At 36.5% G+C, this 13,289-nt stretch overlaps 1 protein-coding gene and 1 non-coding gene across 2 annotated transcripts in view; both read right to left on the reverse strand.

The window, feature by feature from the left end:
• The window catches only part of Oca2 (OCA2 melanosomal transmembrane protein), a 329,902-nt gene that overhangs the window by 298,948 nt on the left and 17,665 nt on the right, over positions 1-13,289 (reverse strand). The gene's annotated exons all lie outside the window — the stretch shown is intronic.
• On the reverse strand, positions 11,160-11,269 carry LOC125613460. The gene has a single exon (XR_007344026.1). It is a non-coding gene; the product is annotated as a U6 spliceosomal RNA (small nuclear RNA).

The raw sequence follows: 13,289 nt of genomic DNA on the forward strand, positions 1-13,289 counted from the left end.
TATCTTGCCTGTTTGGGATTTTGAATGTGTCCTATGTCTGGATTTCCATCTCATTCTCAAGATTTGAAGGTTTTTTTTTGTTATTATTTCCCTAAAGAAATTATTCATTGTTGTGAGCAGTGACTGAATTATGAGTTTTGAAACTGTCCTGTGACAGAGGTGATGCCCCTCTGGAGAACCCTCATTGTGAAGGTGCCGATAAAGATATCCCAGTTGCTATGGTGATTCCCTGTTCAAGAGGGTGTTCTGTGCAAGTCACGGTGCTGTTCAGTTCTTAACCTTGATTTTCAGATGCCAGTTGCTTTGGGGTAGAATGTTATGGGTGCCTACTGATAATCATAATCAGGCTGCTCATACTCATGACCTTGGCTCCACTTGCTTTGAAGAAACTTTCCCACAATAACCCTTTTAATGATAAAACTTATATTATAAACATGCTAAGCTTGCTTTTGGTCAGTCTTCCTCCATCAGAGGTTGGTTGAACTGCCAAGCCCTGTCTTTTTCCTCTATTCATGTGTCTTTTTGTCTTTTCTCCATATCCTCATCACCTTAACAAATTGTTGTCCAAGTTACCCCTTAACAAATTGTTGTCCAAGTTGTGACAATCCATTCCATTAATCTGCATCTAACAACCCTCTTCAATTCCAGTGATTCTTACATTTGGGCTCTTAATGTTGTCCCAGAGTTCTTATATATTCTGGTCATTGTGACTTATTTCTTTTCTTTAATACAATCTGAATGTTCTTGTCTTCCAGCTCTGAGATTCTGTCTTCAGTAAGGTCCACTCTATTAGAGAGACTTTCAACTGAACATTTTATTTGATTTATCACAACTTCTAAGATTCATGTTTGGTTCTTTTTCAATATCTCTATTTCCTTATTGAATTTCTCATCTATAACTTATCCTGACTTTCTTAATTCATTCAGTTGTTTTTCTGTGTTCTCTTAAAATTCATTGGTCATTTTTATAATTATCTTTTTGAATTTTTTCTCTAATATTTTATCCACTTCAGTATCTTTAGAGTCAGCTGCTGGTGAATTATGATATTAGGAAGCATCATGTTACCTTTTTTATTATTATTATTGCTGTTGAGTTTTACGAATCTGTTTGGATGAATTTTCTCTTTCACTCATATGTCTAGGCCTTTTTATGGCATGGCATTCTCTTGCCAAAGTGTTCTAGAGTTATCTAGATTGAGACCACTGTATAGGTGTGGTATCCACAGACTTGTGTTAATCTCTGTGCTTTCACTATAAGAATGGATGTCCATAAGTAAGACCTAAGTTCCCACACCTAGCTGTTCCTCCTTGGAACCCGGTCATTAGTTTGCCTTTTTGTCTCTTTTATTTGGGAATGGTAGGGTCAGTAATTGCTGACAGAAAAAACAATATACACTGAGAGAGAGAAAGAGCAAGGGCTGGGGGTTGTTAACCCCCTGTTTTTATGTTGCTCACCAAGGTGTCAACAGGAGTGGTCTAACACTGAATCTGGTTGAAATAGCTCTCAGCTTCCCTTCTCACCAGAATAATGTAAGGTAGAATGGGAAGTGCTATTAATTGGAGTTTTTCTGTCCAGACATATTGATGCATTCCCAGAGTGGGGCTGCTACTGAACTTATGAGAAGAGTTCCAATGGCTTGGGTTTAGGTCTAATCAGGCTTTATTTTTTTAAAAAAAAAATTTTTAATGGCATCTGCTCTAGAGAGATTAGATCAACACATGGCTAGGGCCAGACAGATGCCAATCTCTACTGGGAGTCTGGGAATCTGGATCTCTGAAACCTCCCAAGAATTCTATTCATGAGTCAATGGACCCAATCCTACACACACACAGCTGCCCATGAACACAGCCTTTCCAGGACTAATCTTTGAGTGTAATCACATCTGCCTGTTCAGTTTCCAATCTTCTTCTTCTGGTCATGTGAGCTGCCAGACTCAAAGGGAGAGTGAGTTGCACTACCCTCCATTTTTCTGACTTGAATCCCTCTGGGTATAATCATCTTTGTCCCTTTTTCACCCATGTTCTGCTAGGTATACCTTAGGCCAAACAGTATGCACTTACTGGGACAGCATGGAAATATTTGTGGTATGCATTTACTGGGACAGCATGGAAATATTTGCTATGATTTCCCAGGCTCCCATAGCAGCAACCTGCAGCATGGCCTCCTCAAGAGGGCTCCCACCTCAGCTTCCTATTTGCCAGTTAAAAAATACATAGCACTTTTCAAACACCAGTTTTCTGTGCAGCCCCTGGATCAGCTAAGTTCAGGCTGCTTTTCTGTTCTATAGATTTTTCAGTGCCAAATCTGTCCAGTGTGTTTCTCTCTGCATTGTCCCTCCAATCTGTAGTGACCCAGTCCTGCTGCTGCCACTGCTGCAACCAGATTGGCTCCAAAGTACTCTTTCTTGTTTTTTGTTCAATGCACCTGAATTTCTGAGTCTCTAAGACAATCTGACTGTCCAATATTAAATTTTAGTGAATTTCCTTTTATCTACCTCACTGAGAAGCCATAAACCTGATGCTTGAATCCTAGCTATGGAGCAACTAGAAAAAGTGAACTTGTACCATTTCTAGATCCCTTTACCAAGTCCTTCAGTTGGCTTAGAAACCAACAAACCTACTTTGGTGAAAAACCTAGAGTCCTAGCAGCCACCGGATGGAGCAGGAGTGTGCTAGAACTTTTCCAAATTTCCATTATTAGAGAAATTTCACTGTTTGAGCCATCTGGAAGTACTTTGGAAAACATCACTCACAGATCTTGCCTATGATTTTACATATTTTTAATGGTGCATTATAGTTGTAAATAATGGTGGGATTCATCATTACATATTCATACATGCACTTGATATAAGAATACAATTTGGTCAGTGGCATTCCTAAGTATTTCCCCCCTTCCTTTCTTCCTCCCTTCCCCTGATCTCTTTCCTTTACTCAGCTGATCTCCTATCAATTTTCATGAGATTTACACACACACACACCACACACACACACACACACACACACACACATGCAAACACACCCTTTTCCTTTTTCCTCTCTACCTTCCACATGTGAGAGAAAACAGAATCCTTGACTTTTTGAGTTTGGCTTATTTCACTTAACACAATATTCTCAGGTTCCTTCCTTTTTTATGCAAATGACAATTTCATTCATCTTTATGGCTGACTAAAACACCATTGTGTTTTTGCATTTGACCTGACTCAGCTCCTATAGTAAATAGCCTTCTCCTCGGGGGAATTTGTTTCAATCAGCAGCAGTTGTTTAACATGACAACTTCCTGACACAGCAGTTACCAGTTGGGGCTAACAGGATGCTGACCAAAAATACATAAAAGGAAAAGCTGGGGAATGAGATGTCCATAAGAGGCTTTAAAAAGTTCCAATACATTCCTGGGAATGTCAAAGGCCACATGCGTTCCTAGGGGCTGTGTACATGTCCAGGGCTGTGGATGTGTCCAAGAAAGACCCAGGAAGGCCCTAAGCTCTCCTATCTGGACAACCTGGATGATCTGCCAGGGTAGGAAGTGAAGAATGAGGCAGAATGCCTAGCTGAATATTGCAAGCTTCCCTGGACATGCACAAGTAGTGCCTTGGCAAAAACAAGGGGAATTCCTAGTGTCTGTGAATTTGTAGTCCACCTTGTAGATCCTAAGAATATCTCTGCCATTCAATAATATCTCTGTTCAATCACTAAGCCAACTGAACAGAGAACTCAGCATCATCCACAGCAAAGAATTCAGGTTTGACAAAATTAGTTCAGGAAAGTCACTAAAGAACACAGCAACAATAAAAATTTTAAATTAAAAAAATACCTCTGAGAAAGGAGGAAGAAACAGATTTCCATAGTTTCCACTCTGTATTATTTTAAATTTCCAATTTCAACAAATATGTAGAAGACATATATAAGTATGTATGGTCCATACTCAGAAAAAAAGTAAATAAATAAAGGTAAATAGAGACCCTCTCTGAGGAAAGCCAGACATTGAAAACCTAGAGAAAGACTTTAAATCAGCTATTTTAAACATGATCCAAAGAACTAAGGGAAGTCATATGTAAAGAGCTAAATAAAAGTATGAGAATCCTATCTCACCAAATAGAGTATCCATGAAGATAGAAAGTATTTTTTAAAAAAATGGAAATTCTAGATCTATAAAGTGCAATAAATGAAATGAAAAGTCTCTAGAGGAACTCCAGAGCAGATGAATGCCAAAAGAAAATCTGCCTGTCAGGAATTCCACAGCCAGCAAAATAAAATGTTAAAAAGGAAAGAGAGAGCTAATGTCCAACTAGGAAGCTCTAAACTCTCATTCATTCACAGAAACATAAAAGATGCAAAAACAAACAAACAAACAAACAAACCAACAAGCAGCTACCTGGACTTCTTGAAGATATACAGCAAGCAAACAAGAGCCTCAATCAGAAGCAGCCTTATTTTGCCCCTGAGCAATTCCAGTTTCTCCTCTCAAATCAGAAGGAGCACAACAGAATTTATCTGAAAATTATGTAGTGTGTCTTCTAGGTTGTCTTGGGGATCCTTGAAGGATGGTGCCTGGTAAAAGATGCTCCTCTCTGTATCACAATCCTTCAAATGCAGGTAGAAAAAGCAATAGCCCTTCTCAGAAGAACCTCAAAGTTGACTACAAACCCATAGACACCAGGAGCAAGAGATGAGAGACAAGCTCAGGCAAAAGACATGCTCAAAATATTCCTGAAAAAAAAAAAAACTTATACTTTCACTTCAAGCTAATTCCTAGATGTAGAACAAACCTGTCTAGATGGTGAAGAAGTCCCCTGGCACAGAGCTTGTCTTCAAAAGACTGGAAGAAGTGGCTGTTTTCTTTTTTGTTTGCTTGCTTTGGCTTCTGACATTTAAAGAATCTCTGTCAAAACATCAGCTGAATGTGAACTAAATGAACAAAGATTTCAGAGGTCACACAAAGGGAATAGTCTTTTCAAAAATAGTTTGGAGAAGTTTCCAAACAAAGAAACCACTACAGCCTTCAACCATTAAAACAAAACAACAACAACAACAAACTCTGAGAAAAATGAAGAATCTGATTAGTTTCCCCATTATAATAGTCAAATGCCAAATTTTCAACAACAACAAAAATCACAATGCAATGGGATCTTCAAGATGGTGGAATAGAGGAGGTCACTTTCCTGGCTGCTCTGTGGCATGAAGCCAAGAAAGCAAGCAGGCAACTTCTCTGGAAGGTGGGCAAACAATAAAAGTGTGGGGGAGGACTTTACTGGAATTTAAAACTAGACAAACTGGGGACTCAGGAGGTTGGGTATAATAAAATAAGGAAGAAATCCCCTGTGGCACAGCTGCTGCCTCAGCCAGGCTGGAAGCACCAGCCAGACCAGTCCTTCCATCAGCAAAGTGGAGGGATAAGGGAATTAAAAGAACCCGAATTTTTGGGAGGCCTGAAGCTTATCTGGGTATGGAGTATTTAGAGATCAAGGATATTGTCCAGAAAACCTGAATGGTATGCTGCAAAATATCCTTGTGTTGGAAAGAAGCCATTGCCGTCTCTTCAGGAAGCCTGTGGAGGACCAAGGAAGGAACCATTTTGCAGCTGTGGTGCAAGGGCAAACCCAAGTTTGGCCCAAAATACAGACACAGTAAACACTCGCTGTACAATATAGTGTGTACTTAAGTGACCAGGAGAAAATCAAACATGGAGAGAGGTCTACACAAGGGACAACTGGTTATGAAAACTCACCCAACTTGCAGGACTGGCTGGGAGAGTTCTGTCTGGCCAGGAATTCAGAAGGGCAGGGGGGTGGAGAGATTGGAGACTGACTCTGAGACCAGGAAACATAGGGTCCATAGATAATGTAGGGGACTAAGAATTGGCTCCCCCACCACATGAGAGGAACCAAGAGGAAATTCCTGGGTACAGTCTTCCAAAGTGGACCAGAAATTACTGGGCCCTTGAGGTGTGCTGATTTAAAATCTCCAGACCAATGAGCATTCAGCAAAGAGCCTGGAGCCCTCTTAAACCTAAACCCTGCTTCCAGGAATTTGGCCTACAGGATTACCACTCTCACTTCAGCAATCCATAGGGTGGAACATCACACTCCAGATGACCCCACCTAAAACTGCTGAGAAGAGAAGCTATGAATCTGATTGAACTCCAATGGAAATAATTCTTTAATTTTTCACTGAGATTTTTTTCCTTTTTCCCTCTCTGTTTAATTGTGACTTTATGGTACATGGACATTTATACTTATTCGTATTTGGTTTTTTCTCAAACCTAGCATTTTTGAATGCTAAAATTCAGTTATTTTTCATGGATGAGTTTTCTGAGGACTGGAATGTTTGATTAGTATATTTTAGTTTTGTTTTGTATTCTTTTATTTTTTTTTAAATTTTTACCTTATATACATCTTTTATCTTACCTGTTTCCCTTGATTCTCTCTTTTCCTCCTGCTAACAGCCAATCTCTATTGTTCTCTCTTTCACCCCTCCTTTAATTTTTCACTTCTACCTTCTCTCCACCTCCCTCATAATCATCACATCCTATATCACTTTTGTTTTCTCTGTGTCCACCATTTGAAATTGTAAACCCATTTGCAAAATTGATGTTTTTATTGTAAGCAATAACTGATCATATCATTTGTGTTCATTAACATTGTAGAAGTCATAGTTATTATTTGTCTCCCCCTAAACTATAAAGTACTAGAAACCTTCAAGGACACTATAAGCCCACAGGGTGGAAACTCTACTACCTCAGATCCATACTGTTAGATGGGTAGACATAAAGCAACATGAAAAAGCAAAGGAACAAATAACCCCAAATAAACCAAGTATCAACCTGAGACCAAAACCAGAGAAAGACAAATCAAGAAAAGAAAATTTCAGATCAATATCCCTGATGAACATAGAAGCAAAAATTCTTAATAAAATACTGGCAAATTGTATATATTGAAAAGATAGTGCACCATGATCAAGTGGTGTTCATCCCAAGGATGCAAGCTTGTTTCAATATATTGAAATCAATAAATGCAATTCATCACATCAATAGACTTAAAGACAAGAATCACATGATTATCTCAATAGATACAGAAAAGGCATTTGACAAAACACAGCACCCCTTCATGTTCAAAGCACTAGAAAAACTAGTAGTAGCATACCTCAACATTGTAAAAGCTATTCATGCAAAACCCAAGGCATTATTCTAAATGGAGAAAAATTAAAGCATTCCTTCTAAAAACTGGAACAAGACAGGGATACCCTCTTTTACCACTTCTATTCAGCATAGTCCTGGAAACTCTAGCCAGAGCAATTAGACAGAAGAAAGAAATGAAAGGGATGTGAATGGGAAAAGAAGAACTCAAAATGTACCTACTTCCTCATGACATAAACCTATAATTAGAAGACTCAAAAAACTCCACCAGAAAACTTCTTGAACTCATAAACAAATTCAGCAAAATATCAGGATATAAAATTAATACGCACAAATCAATTGTGTTTCTATACATCAATGATGAATCCACTGAAAGAGGAATTAGAAAAACTATCCGATTCACAATAACATCAAAGAAAATAAAATATTTCTGAATCAAACAAAAGAGATGAAAAACCTCTTTTGTTGTTGTTGATGATGATGATGATGATGATGATGATGATGGGATTGCAATTATCATCTTAACTTAAAATGATCTAGTTAGAATTAATGCCAACTAATTCTTACAGTTTCTCCTAAATAATTATGTTCCTTTTCACCCATTTCATTTTATTATAGGCTAAAAATTACATCTTATACATTGTATTCCTTTAGCATATATTTATAATTACTGCTTCATGCAGTTGTCATTTAAAACAGATGGAAGGATAAATTACGTACAAAACATTTTACGCTGTGTTTTACATTTTTCTATGTGGATTCCTTTACCAATGGCTCCTCCTCCTCCTCCTCCTCCTCCTCTTCCTCCTCTTCCTCCTCCTCTTCCTTCCTCCTCCTCTTCCTCCTCCTCTTCTTTTCTCCTTCTTCTTTAGAAATCAAGATGTTGTCTAGTATACTTTCATTTCTTCTTCAGGGACTTCTTCTAGTAATTCTTTTAGGACTGAGGATGTAGCTCAATGATAGAGCTCCTGCCTATCATGGGCAAGGCCTTGTGTTTAATCCCCAGCCCTTCAAAAAAAAATAAAAATTTAAGTAATATTTGTAGGTAATGAACTCCTTCAGCTTTTGTTTACTTAGGAATGTCTTAATTTATCCCTAAATTTAAAGGAATTTTCCACATACAGAATTTTTCTTTCAACACCTTATATATGTCATCCCATTGCATTCTGACCTGTACAGTTTCTGGTGAGAAATTAGCTGCATATCTAATTGAAGAGAACTGTATGTTAACAATTTACTTCTTCCTTGCTGCTTTCAAGATTCTCTTGGCCTGTGGCTTTCAACCACATTTAAAACAATGTGTTTTACAATGTGTCTTACTATGAATCTCTTTGAGTTGACCTTATTTGGAGTTTGTGAGGACTCTTGGATATGTAAATTCAAGTTTTTTCATCAGATTTGGGGAATTTTCTGCCATTATTCCTTTAAATGGTTGTTCTGGCTCCCTCTCCATATCTCTCTCTCTCTCTCTCTCCTGTCTAAAACACCTATAATATTTATATTGTTCTAATTAATGGTTCCCCACAGATCCCTTAGGCTCTATCCACATTTTTTTTCTGTCTCTTCTCTTTCTACTCCCCAGACAAGATAATTTCAATGGTTCTATCTTCATGTTTGCTGATCCTTTCTTCTTCCTCTTCCAGTCTGCTATGAACCATTCTACTTAGTTTTTCATTTCAGTTATTGTACTTTTCAGCTCTGAATTTCTTCTCAATTCCTTTTTATACTTTCTACACCTTTGCTGATATTATTATTTATGTTGATAGAGTATGCTCCTTATTTCCTTTTCCTATTTGCTATTTTTTTCCTTTGGCTAGTTGAGTATTTTTAAGATAGTTGTTTTAAAGACTTTGATAATCTGATATCTAAAGAGCCTCAGGGATAATGTCTATCAATTTACCTTGTTCCTTTGAGTGGGCTATACTTCCCTGTTTCTTTGTATGCTTTGTGGTTTCTTTTGTTATTGAAATTATAATTATTATTATATTACTGATAGCTTCAGCAGTACATTGAAAATGTTTAGGTAAATTTTCAAACATTTTTTCCAAGGGCAGTATTCCTTTTCATGTGTGGTCACTAAAATCTCTGTTTCTTCATTCATGATCAACTAATGTTTTGACAGATATTTCCCTGATGCCAACAGCTTTGGAAAGAAAAAGAAACAGAAAAAGAAGAAAAATCCACAGAAGACAAAATTAAAAATTTCTTCCAGTCTTTTCAGATTGGCTCTTCACCAGGATACCCCATTGAAACTTAGCTGGGACTCCACCAAGGAATTTTTCCACATATAGTATTTGTGGAAATAGGGCTGAAACTAGGGGAAAGTAGGGTCTTTTATGTTTTTTTGAGCATGCATCTTGCCTTGATCATGTATGCAGCTTTCTAAATTCCATCATTCACATGGATACTTCTAGATATATCCATTTCCAAAGGAATCTACCCAAGATTTTGCTTCCAGAGCTTAGCTACTGTGTTTCTCAATCTGTAAGCTTCTACCCAGGCATCTATAATATGTCAGCTTCCCTCAGAGTTTTCAAGCAATAACCACCACTTTTTCAGCCTGTGTTCTGAGATAGCCACAAAAAAAAAAAAAAAAAAAGATCTTGTGTCAGTCCTTGAGTTATCCCCCATACAAGTTTAACAGAAACACACAATAATTTACAAGATCTACTCTTCTCCCTCTCAAACTAGGGATTAATTTTAAAATTAATCTGCCATCACTTTACGATTGCCATCCTGCTGAGTAAGGAGTGAGAAAATTACAAGTAAAAATGCCACAAACTTTCCTATCATTTTCCAGTTATCTTGTACTTGATTCAGCATTTGCTTGGTTGCTATAAGTCTTTAACTGGTTTTCTGAGTTCTGGCAATTTTTTTTTCCCTGAGAGCTTCTGCTTGTTTTCCAACATTTCTGTAGGAGAAAAAAACATGGAACTTCTCATTTTGCCATTTTGATAAAATTATTCCTGTGTAGTAAGCTACTATTTGGGGGATTTTATTGAATTCATAGATCAATGGCAGGGGTGGGGGTCATCTTAATATTGTTGTTTTCTAATCCATGAACATTAACTGTCTCTCCATGAATCTAAATCTTCTTTAATTTCCTTCAGCAGTATTTTTATTGTTTAGTTATATCTCACACTTATATCTTCTTACTTATATCTTCTATTAAGTTTAATCCTATAAATTTGATTATTGATGCTTTTGTGAATTTTATTTTCAGATGACTCATTACTATACTACATAAAGACAATTTATTTTGTGCGTTGATTTGTAATACTCTTTATTCACAGATATGACTGTCTACTTGGAAAAAAAATTAAAATCTACAGTAAAATACCAGAACTAATAAATGAATTTAGCATTATGCTAAGTAATGGAATGGGTCCACTTATGTGATATGCTTGAAAATGTAAAAGTATAGTGACAGAAAACCAATCAGTGATTACAAGTTGCTGGTGGAGATATGGAGGGGATAGAGGTGAAATAATAGAAATGTCCCATATCTTGATTATGCTAGTGGTGCATAATTTAATTTATTTGGAAAGACTCATAGATCTACATGCAATTTTTGTAAAATTATTAAAATATATAATTAAAATATATAAGATAATAGTGTTAAGCATTATGCAAACAACACTGTTTACAATGAATTGTGACATAAAAGAATGACAAAACAAGATTTATACTGTGGGCACAACTATGTAAAAAGACATGAAAAAATCTAGAAGTAAATACAGATGAATGCAAATGGATAGCAATTATTGTGTGATAGTCATTTTTTTCAATCAATTTCCAAATTTAAGCAATACATTTTTGCTTTGCAATAATAAAATATAATCACCAACTCATAACAGATGTAAATGCTGTCTTACAATAATTTATCTTACTTAATCTTATTTTTTAATATTTTATTTTTTAGTTACAGTTGGACCCAATACTTTTATTTTATTTACTTACAATTATATGGTGTTGAGGATCAAACCCAGGGCCTTACAGGTGCTAGGGGAGTGCTCTACCGCTGAGCCACAACCCCAGCCCCTATCTTCATGAATTTGCATGTCATCCTTGTGCAGGGGCCATGCTAATCTTCTCTGTATCATTCTAATTTTAGCATATGTGCTGCCGAAGCGAGCACCCCAGCCCCTATCTTACTTTACAAAATTCTCTCAAATTTTCTTCCCTATCTAACTTGCCATTAAATACATTATTGCTAAGTGGAAAACTTCAGTTTTTAACTTCAGTTAATTAATTAATTTGAAATGGAAATTTTTAAGATAAATTATTTTCCTTGACTTGGAACAATTAGCAGAAAAAAAATGCATTTCCACTAATCAGAAATAAATCTTTCTATATAACATGGACCAAAAGTATATAATTTAAGTTTTTCAGTCTGACAGTCGATTGTACTTATCTATTATTTCCTGCATGCTGTTTTAAGATAAAAAGGGAACATCAGTAAAAACTTATCTGAGATTTGAGATTCAAAATTGCTATAGTTAATTCAGCAAAGAGAATGCCAAAGGGGGGGGCATGTAAAATATCATGTTTACTTTGTTTATGAAGAAAATTTACATATTGGACAAAAAAAGGGTTCATCTTGAACTTAGAAATTTTGTTTTGTATCATTACAATTATGGATAGAATGTATTTCTTTAGATTAGGTGTATTCAGGCAGTAAAGGGATCAAAGTCCCCAGCCAGGTCAGACAGAGGGCAGCCCTGAGAAGCATCCATCAGATTTCTGGGACTGGAGATACAGAAGAGCCCAAGGTCTCAAAGCCAAGGGTCAGACTACCACTAGAGTGAAGTCTGTTTTCTCTTCATTGTCTCTGTTGTTGATTCCCTGTAATAGAAGACCTTTTTCAAAATCAGATAAAAATCATGACTAATCACACTGATGATTGAATGTCAAGTATTTTCTTTAACTTGCCATTAAATACATTATTAATTAGAAGAAACCAATAAGATGCAAAGAACCACACATATATGGCAATTAAGAATCCTGCACTGAATTTACAAATTGGTGCATAACTGGACAATGCATCCCACAGACACAGTGCAATTTTATTTCAAGAGACGAGAATAATTTGCTTTATTATCAGTTTTATAATCAGCTGCAAACAATAAAAAGATGTAGATAACCTGGAAAGGTCCCAGATATCACTTGGCTTCCCATATAAGACAACAGTAATCTTTATAGTCCTTGCAAAATTTTTCACAACTTTTCCCCCATTACCCTTCATCTTTGAGGTAGGGAGTGTCTGACATGGCTCCCAATAAACTGCTTCCTGGTGTTCACACTCTTGTTTAATCTCATCCTCTTGGATGTTAGCTGAACCTAGTGACACATTTCTATCAAACAGAATAAAGTATTCACACCTAGTCCACAAGAAATACATTCCAAGACCCTTAGTGGATGCCTAAAACCATAGAGAGTACCAAACCCTGTATATACTACTGATACATACATGTCTATGATAAAGATTAATTTTCGAATTAGACACAATAAGAGATTAACAATGGTAATAATAACAAAGTAGAACAATTATAACAGTAAACTGTAAGTTATGTGAAAATGGTCTTTCCTTCAACATATCTCACTGTACTGTACTCACCCTTTTTCTTTGATGATGTGAGATAATACAACGCCTGTGTGATAAGATGAAGTTGGGTGAATGACGGAGGCATTGTGACAGTGTCAGGCTACCACATGTGGTTTAATTAATTCAAGTATTGCAATTCAGTGGCAATGGACCTGATAACTGAGACGACTCTCAAGTGACTAATGGGCAGGCATCGTACAGTGTGGATATGTGATTGACATCCTTCGGGGGAGACACAGCGAGATTTGATCACACTACTCAGAACAGCACGCAACTTGAAACTTATGAGCTGTTGATTCCTGAAATGTTCCATTTAATTTTTTTCAGTGAAACCAAAAATAACAGGAGATGGGAAGTCTACAGCGCAGCAAAAGTGATGGGTGTCGGGGCTGGGTTGTGGCTCAGTGGTAGAGTGCTCGTCTCATATGTGTGAGGCCCTGGGTTTGTTCCTGGGAACCACATAAAAATTAAAAAATAAAAAAGAAAAGTATTTTGTCCATCTACAATTATATATATATATATATATATATATATATATATATATATATATATA

Source organism: Marmota marmota, unplaced genomic scaffold, assembly GCF_001458135.2.
Source record: "Marmota marmota marmota unplaced genomic scaffold, marMar, whole genome shotgun sequence".
NCBI classification, from domain to species: domain Eukaryota; kingdom Metazoa; phylum Chordata; class Mammalia; order Rodentia; family Sciuridae; genus Marmota; species Marmota marmota.